Raw genomic sequence first — 21,095 nt, forward strand, 5'->3', positions numbered from 1 at the left:
TATTTCACCCATCCCCTCACCAACCTCCCCTGTGGTAACCATCAGTTTGTCATCTATAGTTAAGAGTCTGTTTCTTGGCTTGTTTCTCTCTTTTTTTCCCTTTGCTTATTTGTTTCTTCATTCCACATGTGAGTTAAATCATATAATATTTGATTTCTCTAACTTATTTTGCTTAGCTCTACTAGAAGCTAGCTAGCTCTATTAGAAGCTAGATACTCCCTAGCTCTATTCACATTGTTACAAATGCCAAGATACCATTCTTTTTTTATGGCTGAATATTACATTCTATGTATGTGTGATATACATGTGTATGCGTGTGTATGTGTGTGTGTGTGTGTGTATAATATCTTTTTTATCCATTCATCTGTTGATGGATATTCAGGCTGTTTCCATATTCTAGCTACTGTAGATAATGCTGCTCTAAAGATAAGGGGTGCACGTATCCCTTTGAATTAGTATTTTTGTATACTTTGGGAAAATACGTACTAGTGGAATTGCTGGATCTCAGGGTAGTTCTATTTTTAACTTTTTGAGGAACTTCCATTCTGTTTTCCAGGGTGGCTGCACCAGTTTGCATTTCCACCAACAGTGCAAGAGGGATCCCCTTTCTCCATATCCTTGGCAACACTTGTTGTTTCTTGTATTGTTGATTTTAGCCAATCTGACAGGTGTAAGATGATATCTCATTGTGATTTTAATGTGCATTTCCCTGATGATAAATGACTGTTGAGCATCTTTTCATGTGTCTGTTGGACCACTGTTGTATTCTTTGGAAAAATGCCTGGTTATTCCTTCTGCCCATTTTTAAGTTGGAATATTTTGGCTTTTGGGTGTTGAGTTGTATCAGTTCTTTATATATTTTGGATACTAACCTTTTATCAGATATGTCATTTGAAAATATCTCCAACCATTCAGTAGATTGCCTTTTAGGTTTTTTGTTTGTTTGTTTTTTGTTTCATTAGCTGTGCAGAAATTATTTCAATGTAGTCCCAATAGGTTTTTTTTTTGGCTTTGATTTCCCTTGCCTCAAGAGACATATATATAAAAATTACAGTCTGTTGTTACAGTCTGAAGGTTTGTTTTCTTATAATATCTTTGTCTAGTTTTTTCATCAGGGTAATACTAGCCTGAAAACATAAGAAGTATTCTCTCTGGTTCAATTTTTTGGAAAGGTGGGTTTTTGTTGTTGTTGTTGCTGGTTTTTTGTTTTTGTTTTTGTTTTCTTTGTAGAATTGGCAGTATTTCTTCCTTAAATAATCACCAGAATTCACCAGAGAATACATCTGGATGAAGGATTTTCTGTGTGGAAGATTTTTCACTAGAAATCACACTATTGTGGTTGATTTAGACCTATAACATTTCTTTCAAAATTAGGTTTTCTAGTTGGAGTCAAAGAATTTGTTTGTTTCTTCTAAATTGTAGTGATTAGCATAAAACTGTTCAAATACTGTCTTATTAACATTTTAATATGTGTCGAATGTGTACCAGTGTCACCTTTTTCAATTCCAACACTGACAATTTTGTATCTTTCTTTCATTGTTTTGATTAGGCAGGTTAAAGATTTATCCATTTCTTAAAATCTTTTCAAAGAACAAAAAAGATCATTCGGTTTTAATGTCTTTCTCTATTTTTCCTGTTTTTTAGTATACTGATTTTTATCCTTTCTTTTCATTTATTCTGTAAGTAATTTGCTCTTAATTTATTAGTTTTGCAAGGTGAGCTGAGGTCATTGGCTTTCTATGATTCTTGTTTTCCAATATAGGCATTAATGGTACAAATTTCCCCCCAGCTACTGCTTTAGCTTTATCCCAAAATTTTTATTTGTTGTGTTTTCATTTGCATCCAGGACAAAATGTTAATATCTCTTTTGCTTCTCTTTTGGATATGGGTTATGCAGAAGCATGATATTCAGTTTCTAAACATGGAAACTTTTCAGAGATCTTCCTATTTTTTTTCTAAGTTAGTTCCCTTGTTGTCAGAGACTATATATATATATATATGTATATGTATATATACACACACATATTAAACAGTGAAATCTATTTTAATGCCTGAATATTTTTTTCCTGGTAAATGTCCCATGTTCACTTGAAAAAAATATGTATTTTGCTATTGTTAGGTGCTGTGTTCTATAAATATCAATAAGCTCAGGTTGGTTCATTGTTGTGATGAACAATTTTATGCATCAACTTGAGTGGGCTAAAAGATGCCTAGAAAGCTAGTTAAACATTATTTCTGAGTGTGTCTATAACAGGGGTTCTAGAATAGGTTAGCATTTAAATCAGTGGACTCAGTAAAAATCACCAATATGGGTGAGCATCATCCAATCTGTCAAAGGCCTGAAAAGAACAAAAAAGTTGGAAGAGGGACAAATATGCTCTCTGCTTGAGCACCTAATTGTGCCATTGGACATCAGAACTTCTGTTTTCTGGGCCTTTGGATTCAAACTGGAACATATAACATTAGCTCCCTCATTCTCAGGCCTTTGGGTTGGATTGAAACTGAACCAACAACTTTCCTGGGCTCCCATCTTGAAGATGGTAGGTCATGGGACTTGTCAGCCTCCATAATCATGTGAGCCAACCCCTCATAATAAGTTTCTTTCTATGTATCTTTTTATAGACATTCCATTGGTTCTATTTCTCTGAAGAATCCTAACTAACACAGTTGTGTTATTCAAGTCCTTTATATACTTAATGATTTTCTTTTTACTTGTTTTATCTACTATTGAGGTAGGAATACTGAAGTATCTAATTACAATTGTAGCTTATCTATTTCTTCTTTAAGCTATATCAAGTTTGCATGTATATTTTATTTATTTTATTTTATTTTTAATTTGCATCCAAATTAGTTAGCATATAGTGCAAAAATGATTTCAGGAGTAGATTTCTTAGTGCCCCTTACCCATTTAGCCCATCCCCCCTCCCACAACCCCTCCCATAACCATCAGTTTGTTCTCCATATTTATGAGTCTCTTCTGTCGTCTCCCTCCCTTTTTTATATTATTTTTGTTTCCCTTCCCTTATGTTCATCTGTTTTGTCTCTTAAAGTCCTCATATGAGTGAAGTCATATGATTTTTGTCTTTCTCGGACTAATTTCACTTAGCATAATACCCTCAAGTTCCATCCACATAGTTGCAAATGGCAAGATTTGATTCTTTTTGATTGCCGAGTAATACTCCATTGCATATATATACACCACATCTTCTTTATCCATTCATCCATAGATGGAAATTTGGGCTCTTTTCATACTTTGGCTATTGTTGATAGTGTTGCTATAAACATGGGGGTGCATATGTCCCTTCAAAGCAGCGTACCATTATCCCTTGGATAAATGCCTAGTAGTACAATTGCTGGGTCATAGGGCAGTTCTATTTTTAGTTTTTAGAGGAATCTCCATACTGTTTTCCAGAGTGTCTCCACCAGCTTGCATTCCCACCAACAATGCAAAAGAGATCCTCTTTCTCCGCATCCTCTCCAACATCTATTGTTGCCCGAGTTGTTAATATTAGCCATTCTGACAGGTGTAAGGTGGTATCCATCATGGTTTTGATTCGTACTTCCCCGATGATGAGTGATGTTGAGCATTTCTTCATGTGTCGGTTGGCCATCTGGATGTCTTCTTTGGAGAAGTCTCTATTCATGTCTTTTGCCCATTTCTTCACTGGATTATTTGTTTTTTGGGTGTTGAGTTTGATAAGTTGTTTGTAGATTTTGGATACTAACCCTTTATCTGATATCTCATCTGCAAATATATTCTCCCATGCTGTCAGTTGCCCTTTAGTTTTGCTGATTGTTTCTTTTGCTGTGCAGAAGCTTTTTATTTTGATGAGGTCCCAGTAGTTCATTTTTGCTTTTGTTTTCCTTGCCTCCAGAGATGTGTTGAGTAAGAAGTTGCAGCAGCCAAGATCAAAGAGGTTTTTGCCTGCTTTCTCCTTGAGGATTTTGATGGCTTCCTGTCTTACATTGAGGTCTTTAATCCATTTTGAGTTTATTTTTGTGTATGGTGTAAGAAAGTGGTCCAGGTTCATTCTTCTTCATGTCGCTGTCCAGTTTTCCCAGCACCACTTGCTGAAGAGACTGTCTTTATTCCATTGGATATTCTTTCCTGCTTTGTCACAGATTAGATGGCCATTTGTTTGTGGGTCCATTTCTGGGTTCTTTATTCTGTTCCATTGATCTGAGTGTCTGTTCTTGTGCCAGCACCATACTTGATGATTATAGCTTGAAGTCTGGGATTGTGATGCCTCCTGCTTTGGTTTTTTTCTTTTTCAAGATTGCTTTGGCTATTCAGGGTCTTTTCTGGTTCCATACAAATTTTAGGATTATTTGTTCTAGCTCTGTGAAGAATGCTGGTGTTATTTTGATAGGGATTGCATTGAATATGTAGATTGCTTTGAGTAGTATCGACATTTTAACAATATTTATTCCTATCCAGGAACATGGAATTTTTTCCATTTTTTTTGTGTCTTCTTCAATTTCTTTCATAAGCTTTCTATAGTTTTCAGTGTATAGATTTTTTACATCTTTGGTTATATTTATTCCTAGGTATTTTATGGTGCATGTATATTTTAAAGCTCTATTTTTGGGAATATAAATGTTTGGGATTGTGATGACCTTTTGATGAATTGACCTTTTTAACATTATGAGGTGACCTTCTGTTTACCTAATAATATATTGCCTCTCTGCAATCAAATTCATGTGACCTTAAAAAGTCACCATAGCTTTATTTTCATTAATGTTAGCATGCTATACCCTTTTATATCCTTTTATTTTCAACTTATATCATTATATTTAAAGTGCATTTCTTTTTGGGTCCTCCTTTTTTATTCAAACTGAAAATCTTGAATTTTTATTGGGATTTTTAAACCATTTACATTCAGTATAATTTTGAAATGGTGAGGTTTAAGTCCAATGTCTTGAAAACAATTGTTTCATACATTTTATCTGTCTTTTGGATATTTGGAGGATGAACTCAGATACTTTTATTCCATGTTAACCATATGTGGAAATTGTTATATTGGAATTTAATTACATGTTTACATTTCTATCTCATACTCTGTCATTAATGCATTAAGAACAGAAACTGCCTCATTAATCTTTCTTGAACTTTTGACATTATTGGTACTTTAGAGATAGAATCTAAAGTGCTTGACTATATTTGTACAGCAAATAATGGCATGAATACATCCATTCATTCTTCACAGAGGAGTATCAGTTGCAAATGGATGCTTTATATTAAAGTTAACTCCTCATTACAAGGCCATAAATAGCATCTGGGTTGATTATTGTGCTTCTATTCTATGATCTCAGACTCTATTTTTAACTTTAAAGCACAGTGGAGGGGGACACTTGGAATAGATTTGATGTTTTATCAAATATACCACAGGTATTCCAGTGGGAGTGTTATTGAATCAAGTATATGTTCCAACAGGATGTAAGAGAGAAAACTAGCATTAATTACTTGCCTGATGACTTCTTCTTGTCTTACAGAATAAGATGCTTGTTTTAAGCTGCATAAGTGCTGTTAATTCAATACTGGAAAGAAACAAAAAGGAATACTTCACAAGCACAGCTATTGCATTTGATTGAAATACTGGTTTTATCCCTTTGCAAATCCCAAATGTGGAAAAGTGCAAAACCAGATGAAAAACTTGACCTGTCTCAATTAGTCACAATTTCTTTTTAAGTTTATGTATTTATTTTGAAAGTGTGTGTGTGTGTGTGTGTGTGTGTGTGTGTGTGCGCGCGCGCACGCAAGAGAGAACACATACCATGCTAGCATGAGTCAGGGAGGGAAGAGGGAGAGCAGAGAGAGAGGGAGGGAGAGAGAATCCCAAGCAGGCTCTGCACTGTCAGCACAGAGCCCAACATGGGGCTCGAACCCACTGAGATCAAGACCTGAACTGAAACCAAGAGTCCGACACTTAACTGACTGAACCACCCAGGCACTCCTCAATTAATCAGAATTTTTAAAACAGTAACACTGATTTTAAAACCATCTTCAAAGAATTAAAGAACAATTGGTTCAAATTAAGTTAAAAAATATTATTTTCTGAATACATGTATTAGGATTAATTGAACTTGATCAATATTAATGCTATAAATACACTTTTAATTTCTTTTTTAATGAACAACTTTTGTGCTCATTGAGGTATAACAAACATAAGATGCTTGGATTTACTTATTAAGCCACAGATAAAATTTTGCTGTACATTTGAACTGGTACTAACTAGAAATTTTAAGGGGAAGAAAAAAACAGCCACATCATATTTTGAAGAAGTTGTAGAAAATCTATCCTTAAAGAATGCATTTTCCAAAAGGAAAAAAAAAGAATATGACTTTCTCTCCTTATAAAAACTATGAGAATATGAGTGAAAGATGAAAAATGATTCTTTCTCCGTACAGTGAAACCACAGGCAAAACAGAATAGTTTTGCCATCTTTGGAGCTATAGAGTGAAAAATGAGTACCTAGAAGTGGATAATTCTATTCTGGTTGTTCAGTTAAAGCAACTTAAGGGAAACATTTTTCCATATAGATAGATAGATGGATAGATGGACCAACAGATGTATATACTTGAAATATTATAGATTGGCCAACATATAAACTGGTAATATTCAAAGTATGTGAAAGACAAAATTATAATTGGACATCTTTTATCACAAATGACTTAAAAGTGAGATTGGGTTCCATAGAATATGAATCATCTGAATACTTACATATTCTGTTGCATCAACTTGGTGAGCTATTGCCACTGCTGCTCTAGCATGTAATTTATTAATAGTAATATTAGGCAATATTCCCTTGATTTCCATAACTGTAGTTTCCTAGGACAGTGTGATGCCACAAATAAGCTAGGATAATGGTTGTTGTCATCTGTGTTCATCACTTTGGAAAGCTGCTCCAAAAACAGAACTACTAGTAATAGTTACCATGTCTGATTTTGTGTTCAAGAAAGTGTTATGATTTTAATAAATGCTTGTCCTGTTATGAACTACAGTTTGCTGGTCTCCTGCCAGCAACACTGAAGTTTACCTAAACCAGGTAGGTCTTTAAGGGACTGTTCCCAAAGGCTTAAAATTACCCAAAGGCACACTTAATAATTTACCTGGACTGAAGTTGCACTTCAAGGCATACTGTCCCAACCAGCCGTATAGGCTGGCAAGATAGTTTACATGTACAAGAACTCACAGTCCCAGACTTTCCTCCCCTGAGGGATGTTTTTCCAGTTTTTCTTTAAGCACATCATACTGTTCCCTTCCATTTAAAGGCTTTGGCCTTCTACCACTGGATAATAGCATGTTTGAGTAAAGAAGTGACATTTGGAGAGCAGCTCTTGAATGAGGAAGACCTGAAGGACTGTGGCAGGAAGGGTAGTTTACAAATGTCAGAGATGATTATTCCCCAGAACATAAAATAAAGGTAAATAGAGAGCATAAATCTTGCCTTTCTACACTGAAGCTTTTATTGTGTTTCCCCCTAGTTATTGCAAATCCAATTTTCATTGGAATCCCATTGGGAGTGTGGCTCACACTAATTTTTGAGCTTGAAGAATTATCAGGGAACAAAATCATTGTATTGCTTTTGGACTCCAATGCAAATCTAGTATGAATATGGAATAGGCATTTCTGTACATTGAGAAAGTGTGTTTCTTTTCAGCTTAAAAAACAAGCTACAAGAGACATATTTCTCTCCAAACATTAAGAAACAACTGAGCTAAGTTGCAAAATACCTTCTCTTCCTAGGTTGCCAGAACATGAAAAATTGCAGAGCTTCTAGGCCTTGAGCCAACCTCATTCAGGACTCAGGAAATAAAAAAAAACAGTCTGGGTAAATTCTCAATGTAAACTGCTATGGGAGCATGTTACTACGTAAGCTTAAAGAGAGGATGCACCTGTACGTCTGTCTTGCCTTTTTGTTATTCCATCCTGGGCAAGAGGCAAACCAAGTTTAAATGCCACCACCAGCCTCCCTTTCACTCAGCTCATTCAGGTAATCTTTACAGGCTGCATCCACACACTGTGGCTACACACATTTCCCAAGTATTTCCAAATCAAGTGGTCAGATTTATCAATTAAAAGGAAAAAAGTAGATAATAGTCACATTGTATGATTGAACTGACAAGTTCTAAAACCAACAAACAATTCCACCACAGCCCTGATTTTCTACTGTGTTTAATTCCAGATACTTTTCATCAGTTGAAATAATCCCCCAAATTCCAATATATTAAAATGAATAAGCCAGAGGACTCTGGCTTAAATGTTCACAGAGATCTTTAAGCCATCCTTCCCCTTCTAGAGTACTTCCCCTTCCCTGAACTATTGCTAAGACCCCATGGCTTCACCTGGCTCAGTGTACAAATCTCCATCATAGGATTACCCAGGCTCAGATGCAGGCCATGGGTATCCCAAACCTATAATCATCACTAAAATGAGGTATGTGTTGAAGTGGGACAAGATTAATGGAAGAGATACTAGTATTCAAATATGTATTAAATAGAGTCTAAAAGAAGCCAGATGAAGTCAACTCTGATCTTCTTGATATCTGTCTAATGATGAGTAAATAAAATAGTAACCACTCCTTATAGTCATTATCATCTCATTCTTCATCAGTTCTTGAGGATACCTATACATGATTCTCCTTTTGAACTTCCAAGGAGATGGAAATGCTCACCTCAATATGCCAGGGACCCACAAATCTAAAGGCCATTGTTTCTTCCCAGACTAACTCTGTCTTCCCTATGCTTGAATCTCTGATGATACCTTGAGCCCTTCTGACCTTCTGCAACCATCTCCTAGCAATTTTCTATTCCCAATAAATATGAAGTTCAAGAAGGCTCCTGTTAGAATTGAGGCAGATCTTTGTTTAACCCAGGCCATAGATACATTCTGGTTTGCTCTTCAAGATTAACTCGAATATCTTAGTTAAAAGAATTCTAACCCATACTGGCCAGGTACTCGTCCCAATTGATGTTCCTCCGTGAATCACTAAGTCTCCTGAAGAGCAGAAAACACTGCCATGTCTTCTACTGCTTTTCCAGAGGCCACCAGAAATTCCATGTCTCTAGACAAGTGACAACCTCTTTTGACAATGGAAAACTTACAGAGTGGCCCTGGACTTCATATTAGGCTCTAGGAATGCTAGTTGCTATGTAACACTCATGCTGATATTTTCCAAAATAACCCACCCAACTTATGTAATAGAATATTCAGGGAACAAAAAAAAAGTAAACCTTTTCCCAATAGGGTAGATACCTTGCTCTAGAAGGAATTAGTTTTTGAATTTTCAAAGATAAAAAAGAAATGACTAGAGACTGAGTATGTGTCCAGGTAGGGAACATATGGGAAATCTCTGTAACGTCCACTCAATTTTTCTGTAAACCTAAAATTGTTCTAAAAAATAAAGTCTATTTAAAACAATCAAACTAGTCTAAAATAAATACAAACATCTGGAATAAAATAAATTTTAAATACAGTGAAACCCTGGATTGTGAGTAACTTGGTCTTTTTGATAAACAAGCAATGTCTTGCAATACGAGTAGTAGTGACACTAAACATAACATGATCACAACTGAGCCAATGGTTCTTGAAATTTGCTTTGATATACAAGTGCTTTGGATTACATGCGTTTGCTGACCGAATTATGCTCACAAACCAGTTTTACTGGTAACTCTTAACCTTTGCCCTGTCAACACTATTCTGATTTTTACTTTTTTTCTATTTTTAAAAGTTTATTTATTTATTTGAGAGAGACAGAGACAGTGTAAGTGGTAAATGGGCAGAGAGAGAGGGAAAGAGAATCCCTAGCAGACTCTGCACTACCAGCACAGAGATCAACGTAGGCTCAAATTCACAAAACTGTGAAATCATGACCTGAGCTGAAACTAAGAGTTGGATGTTTAACTGACTGAGCCACCCACGTGCCCTTTTTATTCTATTTTTAAATACTGTAATAAAATATATGTAACATAAAATTTACCATTTTTACCATTTTAAGTGCCCAATTCTATGGCATTAAGTCAATTCACATTATTGTACAATCATTACCACCATCCATCTCTACACCTTTTATATCTCCCCCCAATAAAACTCTGTCTTTATGAATTTGACTACTTTCTAGGTATCTGAGGTAAGTAAAATGACACAATGTGTTTTGTAACTTTTTTTTTCATTTAACACAACAAGATTCTATATTGTTACATGTGTCAGAATTTTTTCCCCTTTAGTAAAACACTGAATGATATCCTGTTGTATGTATGTATCACAGTTTGTTTACCCATTTATTCATCAATAAATACTTAAGAGTGTTTAATTCTGTTTTTTAACCATATATAATTTTGAAGTCTTATACAATAAATATGAGAGAACTTTATATCATCACCATTTCCTTAAAAAATAACCAAATGTCATTCTGAGCCATAAAACACATGTTGAGAAAGAAAGAAAGGAAGAAAGAAAGAAAGAAAGAAAGAGAGAGAGAGATAGAGAGAGAGAGAGAGAAAGAAAGAAAGAAAGAAAGAAAAAAAAAGAAAGAGGGAGGGAGGAAGGGAGGAAGGAAGAAAATTATTTAAAAAATGGCCATATCTTATCAGCATGAGAAGGCTTAGTCATTCATTCAAAACTCAAAGTAGAAGAAATATGAGTTACAAATTCTAGAAAGTTATTATGTGACTATTGTAAATTTAATGGAGCTTTATACAATGTCTTTATTATAATAATGGTGATATTATGCCCACATTTTCACCTTCTTTTCTTACTGCTTTTCTTGTTTTTATTTCTGTAATTCACTTAGAATGGCTGTCCTCTCCTCCATTCATTTTTCAAATATCTCAAATCCTATGTCTTGCAGAAAGTCTGACATAGCTGCAGTTATCTGCCCGCCCTGATATTGTCTTCATTCTACAAACATGTGTTGATAACTACACGTGAAAAATTCTTGTCTGGGTAAGCAGGGCTAAGAGCTATGACTTATTTGACTTCCTTTTGCATGTCTACATATATTGATTGAGACACACGGATTTCCCATACATATATTTGCTAATGGCTTCATGTGTCTTAGTCTCTTTTGGTCTCTGCTATAATGTCTCATTGAACTGGCCAGAGTTAGCACTCAAAACATACTTACTGATGATTAATGGCATGTTTGCTCAGCATGTGTCCACATGCCCTCTCTCCAGTAAAGAGACAGCACACTCTACTGTCAACTGGGTATAAAACCTAGTGGGTTAACTTATGTGATAACAACAGAATGGTTGAGTTCTGAAGGAACCACACTCATTACATAAGTACCTAGCACAAATATAGGTATCAGATACTGAAAACTACTGGAAACAATTAGAAGGCATATTGTAAGGGTGACCCACAGCAGGACATACGTGTTCAATGCTTTGGTCAGAGCTTGAACTGTAGAAAAAGATTCTCAAATCTGATGCCTTTTGTGATATCCATCACAATCTTTATTGTTCAATACTAACCATACTCAGCTAAGGGTAAATAACTCAATGCTAGTACTCTTCTTTATAGACAAGGCTGTGTACACCTGACCCAAAGTTCTAGGTATTATGGAGTGGAATAAAAACAATAAATATACAAAATTCCAGTTACATTTGATCATGCATATACCTTATAGAGAAACTCCAGGTTTCTGGCTATTTCTTCCAGGTCCCTCTGAAGAGAAGAGAGCAGGGGAAATGTGTACTGCTAGAAGTCAGAATATCTGGGTTGGCCTCACATCTGCCATACTCAAGCCATCTTAATTTAGTTCATTTTCTCCTCAAATCTGAGAATTTTTTTTTCCTCTTGAAAATAAGTTCAGTAAGGCTGTTTCACCTTTTGTGAAGAGTCATGCCGTATCGAATGTGATAATAAATGTGAATCTTTGTTGTAACATCTAAATGGCTATATATATTCAAGGGAAGTTGGTTCACATATTATCTATGAGGCAAAAATGTATAGCATAGAAATAGTGAGTATACAATACTACAGATATTAAATGTTGATTTTTTTCTATTCCACCAAGATTTGATTTCATATTATTGCCTAAACAGTCCCAAAGGAAAAATTTCCAGATCACTAGGATGGTTAGAGGCACAGATCATGACAAGAAGCATATGGGAATCCTGGATATTTGAAGTGCAGGTGCATCTAGATAGTAACTTGTGCACAGATTCAGATATGTGTCTGTGGATAAGTGCAATCAGTATGCAATGATAGACATGTAGTAAACATGTACAAGTGCTGGGCCCTGTAAGGATAACAATAGCAAATGTTTATTAAGCTCTAATTTGTATCACGTACTGTTCTAAAAACTTGACATATGCTATCTTATTTAAATATCAAAGCAACCCTAATAGTCAGTGACTGTTAATATCCTATTTTATATACAAGGATACTGGGGCACAGAGAAGTTGAGAAACTTGTCCAAGGCCCCTCAGCTAGGACGTAGAAGAGCCAGAATTCCAAATCAGGCACTTGTCAGAAACCATGCTAAGCATTTTTCTGTTCCCAAGATAACAACAAAGCAAAGCAGAAGCCTGGCTGAGTGAGGAAGGGATAAAAAGTCTCCATGAAATAGCAGCTGCTGATCATTGCCATCTTCTCTTCTAAACCCTAAATATAGACAGTTATAACCAGGAGAAAGAAATTCTTAGAAAACCTCTAGATTTTCCTAAGGAGAAAAAAAGACTGGTAGTGACACAGCAAATGGGTATGTCAAGGCTATCCAACACTAAATTCACTAGAGGGAGCAGAAGTCTCTATATCCTGATAAACATGACTAGCTAAGGTAAATGAGCTGAAAGAGAAACATAAGAAGTCATCTGAGTACATACTTTAACATAGGATGTCTATTCTGAGTATAGTCTTTAAAATAGTTTGTCTACTCCATGATTCAGAATAAATGGAATACAGAGATCAATATTAAAAAAATAAATATCTTAAAAGAGGTAGGATAGGATATACTGATGACACTGAAAAGCAATACACAGTTATCAAGAAGAAGCAAATAGACTTACTGGGTATAAAAATATAAATATATTTCAAAATCACAAGAGATGGATAGTTAATAGACTTGATAAAGCCACAAATTAAATTAGTCAACAGGAAGATCAGATCTACGAACTTATTTAGAAGGTGCTAGAAAACAAAAAAGTAATGGAAAGTATAAAAGAGAAGTTAATAAGCATAGGTGATAAAAACACAATTGCCATCAACCATTTATAGCAGTTCCAGAAAGAAAGAAAAAAATAAATGAGGATGTTGGAATAAATAAAATAATAATCTACCAGAATTTCCCAGGATTTAAAAGTATTAACACCTAAGATAAAAGACCTTGAAATGTACAAAATAGTAGAGACAGAAAAATCTCACACATATGCACATTTTATGGAAATTTAACAAAATATTCCACATTATTTCAGAGAGTAAAGTTATTTTCAGGGGAAAAAGTTTCAGATTGATGCCAAATTTTTCATTACCAACACTGGAGGCAAGATGAGAGAAGGCTAACATTTTTCAAAGCGTTAAAGACTTTTAACCCTCTATCTACCGACTGTTGTTTTGTTTTGTTTTGTTTGTTTTGTTTTATTTTGTTTTGTTTTTTTAGAGTGCAGATGATTCCCTGATTAACAAAACCCCTCTTTGAAAAAAGTAAGAAATGAATCCTAGACAACATTATGTGAAATTTGGGAAATAAGTGTAATCAAATAACTTACTAAAGTTTATGACTATATAAAAATCAAGAATATAATGAAAACTTAGAAGAGGTGATCATGAAAATAGAAGGCAGTTTCCTAACTATGTGGGGATGGATATCCACTGTATCTCTCCATTTTTCTCAAACATTTCTGGCTAGTAATTTATAATCTAAAGCAAAAGACTCCTTTCAGTGTTTCCTTCCTCTAACCTTTTAAAGACAAAAACCTGTCCAGAAGTGTTGCCTGGTGGTATGGGAGCCAAAAGGAATAGTCAAAAAAAGGACCAAGGATATACTGGGTTTTTTTAATGTTTATTTATTTTGAGAGAGAGAGAGAGAGAGAGAGAGAGAGAGAGAGAGAGAGAGAGAGAGAAAGCAGAGGAAGGGCAGAGAGAGAGGGAGAGAGAATCCCAATCTCTGCTGTCAGCGCAGAACCTGACACGGGGCTGGATCTCATGAACCGTGAGATCACAACCTGAGCTGAAATCAGGAGTTGGAAGCTTAACCAACTGAGCCACCCAGGTGCCCCTATACTGGTTTTCTATTGCTGAATAACCAATTGCCACAAATTTAGAGGCCTAAAACAGCATACCTTAATTATTTCCCAGTTTCCGTAGGTCACAAGTGTACACATAGCTTAACTGGGTCCTCTGTTTTGGATTCTTATCAGGCAGCAATCTAGGGGTAAGTGGGTTTGCAGTCTCATCAGTGGTTTGACTGGGGAAAGATACACTCCCCAGATTCCTCAGGTTGTTGGCAGAATTCATCTCCTGAAGCCATGGGACTGAGATTCCCATTTTCTTGCTGGCTATCAACAAGTGCTAATTTTCATTCCCAGAGGCCACCTGTGATTCCTTGTCATGTGGCCTTTTCAATAGGCAATTCACAACATGCCTGCCTTCTTCTTCAAGACCAGCAGGAGAATCTCTCCCTCCAGTCTGTGAAGATGAAGTCATATATAACAAAATGTAATCATGGGAAGACATTCTATCACCTTTGCCCATGTCTATTGCTTAGAAGCAAGCCACAGGTTTGCTGGCACTGAGGAGGAAGGGATTATACAAGGACATGACCTATATATAGTAGGTGACCTAAAGGTGTGTCCACTACACATACCTAGGGTTTGCCACCTTGGAGCCTATTTCCTCCTCCTATAAGACTGCCAAGGTAGGCTTAAACTTGAGCCTTTCTGTTACTGCAAGGGATGACATTCAGGGAAATATGAACTGGTATGCCAAATTTTCAAATACCTACAGAGTACAATCGCTACACAAGAAAGACTACAAACCAAACAGCATATGCTACATGAAGCAGAATTATTGAAACAGATGGCCTACAAATATAAAATAAGCACAATAAATATCCTCAAAGATAGGAGGAAGTGTACTATTAATATAGAGCAGGAGCAAGAAGTCATAAGCAAGTTGGAAATATTAAGTTTGCAGGATACAGTAGCTAAAAGTTTTTAAATAGTCTATTAGTGTGAGTACAACTGAAGAGTGAATAAGCCAGCTGAAAGATCAGATTGAGGAACCCTCTCAGAAGATGTTGAGAAAGGATTAAAAAAAGTAGAAGATATAAGGGAAAATTGGAAATAAAGAGGTTAGAAATAGGAGTGTCAATAACTGTAATATCTTCAAAAAAATGAAAAATAATAGAAGAAAGAAGATATTTGAAAAAAGAATGAAGATAAAAGAAAGAAGATATTTGCAAAAAGAATGAAGAAACTTCAGCCTGGAAGGGTCCATATTGTGCAAAATGGGATAGGTAAGGAAACATCTGTACCTACACGTATTAGAACACACAACACACAACGACACTATCCATAAAGAATGTAAGTTGCACTCTAATGAAACTGAATGAGACTGGCATAAGATCCTAGAATTCTTTGTTTAGCAAAATTGCCATTAAAATATGGGGGTGAAAAAAATATCCTGCTTGGAAGAAGTATTCAAATAAGAATATGTATATATCAATTAAGAATATATATATATATCCAAAGGGATGCCACAATGCATATAAGAAGTCAGGATGATTAACTATTTTAGCATAGATTATAGTTACCTCTCAAACAAGGATGAAAAATGAAAGCGGTACTCTGTATTGTGCAATAAACTCAAAACTAAAACCCAAAGGAGATAAAGTAGAAGAAAAAGTGAAAATGCCCTGAGAATGTTATAATTTTGTTTGGAGGAAAGATGCAGGTAATAATTCAAGAAGTCAATATGGATATAAATGTGAGGAGAATTCTTTATTGAATGGTAGCAAATATAAAAATAAAAGAAGCAGGTGTAATTTCAAAACCAACAGAAGAAAACCTAACGTGACCAATGTGTATCAAAGTAAACAAAAAGAAAGCACATTAAAGGGAAAATATTAAATAAGATCCCAGAAACAATTCCCCATGTAATTATGAAAATAAGATTAAACTCACCAATAAAAGGGAGTAACTCAGACTGAAAACAAAAAAGTTCCAACAACATACTGTCAGTAATATTTGAAAATAAAATAAGAATTGAAAGTAAAAAATGGAGAGAGATATGTCACACAAATATTAACCAAAAGGTATCTAGGGAAGTATTCTTAATATCTAGCAAAATATAGCTAGAGACAAAGAAAATCACAAGAGGTAAAAGTGGATCATTATATTGGTAAAAAGTGCAGTGGAACAAGATAATAAAACCATCATAAACAGCTATCACTACAATGATAAAATCACGGAATACATAAAGCCAAAATGGAAAAAAAAACTAAAGAGAGAAATAAATAAGTGATCAATTGTTGCCAGAGATTTTGTTATGCTTCCCTCAGAAATGGATACAGAAGCCAAAATAAGTAGAAATATGGAAAATCTGGATAACTGAACTACTGTTCTTTGAAGGACACGGTTATCACAAATAACACAGAAATATAACTGTAGGGACAGGCAAGTCATAAAACAATATCTGTAAAGTCAGGACACCAGTACAAATATGAGCACAGGTATTAACAGGTAGTAGAAGATGATAAAATGACTAATATGTGCAAGAAGAAACTGGCAAATTCACTAGAAAGCAGAGAAATACAGATAAAATAATGATATACTATTTTACATGATAGGAAAGGCAAAAACAAAATTTATAAATGACGATCACCTATTAGGAAAGATGTGTACACTTGTATACCAGAGGCAGCAATGCAACGTCCGAAAGAAACCCAGGCTCCCTCAGCACTAGCACTGGTATCTAGTGAGGGTACACTCTCAGATGGGACACATGCTGGCAGAAATACGACAAGGGTACAGTTGTCAAAATCAGTTCATCCTAGGTGATCCGAGCTGGCATTCAGACTGTGCTTTAATTTAAAACCAGAAACAACAACAGCAAAAAAGAAAAGACAAAAGCCTCACTCTCTGCAGGAGGCAGGTTGGGGTAGGTCTCACCTAACTCACTCCATGGAGGTCCCAGATGCCCAGAGTTCTCGAGGACCTCAGAACCTGTCTTCTTAAGAGACCTCACCCTCCAGTGCTGCTTAGTAATGCCCTTAGGGTGAGTGGCTTAATCTCCTCATGTTTTATTTCCCAAGAGTGAACCCTGAATGTGGTGGGTTCTCCCTTCCTATGCCACAAACAAAAACCTCAAGATAACCAACATACATCATATAACCGTATATAACAAATCAACGTTAATCTCTTACTGCAAATTAGTTTCTGATTAAACATGATAATTATGATCTGTTAGCAGATACCAATTTAGTATTGACTAAAGGATAATATATCGTAATGATTAAACTTGATTCTTAAGATAACTTCAGCAAGTACCCCCTGATCTAATGGTTTTCCAACTCAGTAATGATCACCCATCAATTTCTCCATGTATGTTAGCACTGCATGGTAATCGTCACATAGACAGAAATCCCTTTTTACCACATATTCATGACACTTTGTGATTGGTATTGTCAAAATATAAGACATCCAGTTAAATTTCAATTTGAGATAAATAACTTTTTGGTATAAATATTTCCCAAATATTACTTATATTAAATATGGAAAATGCTTATGATCCACATTAGCCTGGATGCTAAATAGCAGGACTGTTGACATTTAATATTCTCTTATTTATGTTGACTTTTGTCAGAACTGAGTCTCATTCTTCTGGTAATTTTTCATTGCCTGTAAACTTTTGTCTTGCTGCCAAGACAAAAGAAGAAAACATGCATCCTGAATTCTAATAAAATTACGGCATGGGTGTTATTATCCCCAACGTACAAATAAGAAAACAGGTTCATATATTCAAAACTGTACCTGGGATCACGGGGCTAGCCAGTGGAGTCAATCCTCGAAGGTAGAGTTATCTGAGTCCAAAGTCATTCCCTTTCCACTTAACCATACTGCCTATTAAGAAGAATAAAGGAGAAATTCAAAGCCTTCGCAATGCACTGGGGTGGGTTAGTGGGGCAATATCTTTGCACTGAGTAAAGAGTTTTGACTAAAGTGGGATAGTGTCTACAATACATAAAGCACTTATAAAACTTGACACCCCCAAAACAAATAATCCAATTAAAAAATGGGCAGATGACATGAATAGACATTTTTCCAAATAAGACATACTGCTATCCAATAGACACATGAAAATATGTTCAACACCACTGATCATCAGAGAAATACAAATCAAAACCACAATGAGATATCACCTCACACTTGTCAGAATGGCTAACATTATCAACTTAAGAAACGACAGGTGTGGGTGAGGATGTGGGGAAACTGAAACCCTCTTAGGATGTTGCTAGGAATGCAAACTGGTGCAGCCACTGTGGAAAACAGTATGGAGGTTCTCAAAAGTTAAAAATAGAACTGCCCTGAGATTGCATTACTAGGCATTTACCTAGTAATTGCATTACTAGGTATTTACCTAAAGAATACAAAAATACTAATTTGAAGGGAACATGCATCCTTATATTTTTAGCAGCATTATCTACAATAGCCAAATTATGGAAAATCATATATGTGTATATATATATATATATATATATATATATATATATATATATATATATATATATATATCACCTTGAATCTGTCCATCATTACAATCTGGCAATGATTGCTTTTTTGTTTTGTTTTGTTTTTTGTCTCTTTCAACCATAAGTGACTGCTCTTTCTTAATTATGGGATTGTGTGTGTGTGTGTGTGTGTGTGTGTGTGTGTGTGTAATGGAATATTACTCAGCCATAAAAAATAATGAAACCTTGCCATTTGCAATATGGATGGAAGTAGAGAGTATTATGCTAAGCAAAATGTCAGCTTGAGAAAGACAAATACCATATGATTTCAATCATGTGTGTAATTGAAAAAAAAACAAAGGAGCATAGGGGAAAAAGGGAGAGAGAGAGAGGCAGACCAAGAAACAGACTTTAAAAAAAATAATTTAATGTCTATTTATTTTTGAGAGAGAGAGACAGAGCATGAGCAGGGGAGGGGCAGAGAGAGAGACACAGAATCTGAAGCAGGCTCCAGGCTCTGAGCTGTCAACACAGAGCCCAATGCAGGACTCAAACCCACAAATCATGAGATCATGACCTGAGCCGAAGTTGGATGCTCAACCGACTGTGCCACCCAGGCACCCCCAGACTCTTAACTATGGAGAACAAAATAATGGTTATCAGAGGGGAGGTGAGTGGGAGGGATGCGTTAAATAAATGATGGGGTCAAGTAGTACACTTGTGATGAGCACTGGGTGTTATATGGAAGTGTTGAATCAGTACACTGTACACCTGAAAATAATATTATATGCATGTTAACTAACTGGAATTTAAATAAAAACTGTAAAAAAAAGAACTCCAGACACTGATTTGGGGATCTCAGGCTGCCCTAGAGCATTGGTGCCTGGACCTCTGTCAGTTTCAGAGCTGAGCTCACTGTGTTCTTATAAGACATCCACTGGAAACCCAGCATGAAGAGCCATCCTGGACATGTAGACAGAAGAAAAACCAAAAGCAGTGACTTGAAACCCCATATACTTGTCCCTATTCTCAGAACCCCAGAATAAGTCATCTTATATCTTCTTGCTTTAGTCACCAAATATAGAACAAAACAAAGCCCAAATTCTAAATCCTAATTCTAGGAACCATTTACAAAACCCAGTACCCTTTCCTCCACCTGTCTTCCTTCCCTGAGAAGACACAACTCCCCTACATTTAGGAAAATCACTCAAATTATGTGAGCTAATTATCCATGTTGTCCACCTCTCCTCTCTTTTTTTTTTCTAAATTATGGTCACCTTTAAAAGAATACAATTGTTTTTTTTTTTTTCAACAGAAGATTGAACCACCTATTAGAATGTAAAAGAATGTGCTAATTGGAGTTCACATCAAATAATGGGGCACAGTTTAAATTTATACCTATAAAACAAATTATCCTCACCTTTGCACTGCTAACTCCACGGGCTCAAAATAGCAAAACGACCCAAAGTCACCTTGAATCTGTCCATCCTCACAACCTGACAATGATTGCTATTTTTGTTTGTTTGTTTTGTTTCGTTTTTTGTCTCTTTCAACCAGAAGTAACTGCTCTTAACTGTGAGATTATGCAGCTCTGTTTGGAAAGCTTTTGTGAGTCCCTGTAGTATAATGACTTTCCTTTAGAGAGCATGTAATTTTAGGTTCTTGCATAACAGCACAGATTTTTATGGTATTACTAAACTTTGTAATTTTATTTCCCTCTGACAATTAAGTGCACATTGATGTTATGGAATTTTTTCTTCCTTCCATCACAGTTGGATGAAATTGGAAAGGCAGACTGTGCTGTGTTGGGAGTGCTCATGTCTAGAAGTGTAAACGTTTTGTGATTCCCTTGTTGAAGATCCATTTCACACATAGGCAAATCCATCACATTGCTACTGTTTGCTTTCAGTTACAAACAAGCTGTAACCCAAAACACACAATGCACCAACCAAAAACAATCAATGTGCCATTTATGCACTCCCTTTGTTTAGAAAATAGTTTAACAGTTTACAGTACATTAATTCAGATGTTTAAACTAACCTTTCTTCAGAAAGTGAGCATCTTTTTTTCCTGCATTTTTTTCTCTTGGAATTCATGATTTCTTGTCACTAGTCATATATCTCTTTCTTGTCTGTTGCATTCAGATCTGGGCAGTAACACCTGTCTTCTATAGAAGGTGCTTCCCTTTGGTATATAAATGAGTCATATCACCTGTTCTGATTCAACAGCTGGATGCAGACAACTGTGAACTGAGCTACCCCCATTTGGATATGTATGAGTCACTCTGTACCTTGAAGGCAAGGTGGAGGTTTCTCTACAATAAAGATGAGTGTTCAATATCCATTAGGCATATGACGATGGGCCCCTGAGTCCCTCTAAATTGAATTTTGTAATTTATCTAAGAATCTCTCAGAATGATAA

The 21,095-nt window shown here is 35.6% G+C and overlaps 1 protein-coding gene across 1 annotated transcript in view; it reads right to left on the reverse strand.

Moving 5' to 3' along the window:
- The window catches only part of TDRD15 (tudor domain containing 15), a 688,321-nt gene that overhangs the window by 18,775 nt on the left and 648,451 nt on the right, over positions 1 to 21,095 (reverse strand). The window contains exon 6 of the mRNA XM_053201184.1: positions 17,977 to 18,066. The gene's annotated coding sequence lies outside the window, so the exon portion shown is untranslated. The remainder of the gene's footprint in view (positions 1 to 17,976; positions 18,067 to 21,095) is intronic.

The sequence above is a fragment of the Acinonyx jubatus genome, chromosome A3, assembly GCF_027475565.1.
Source record: "Acinonyx jubatus isolate Ajub_Pintada_27869175 chromosome A3, VMU_Ajub_asm_v1.0, whole genome shotgun sequence".
Taxonomy (NCBI): domain Eukaryota; kingdom Metazoa; phylum Chordata; class Mammalia; order Carnivora; family Felidae; genus Acinonyx; species Acinonyx jubatus.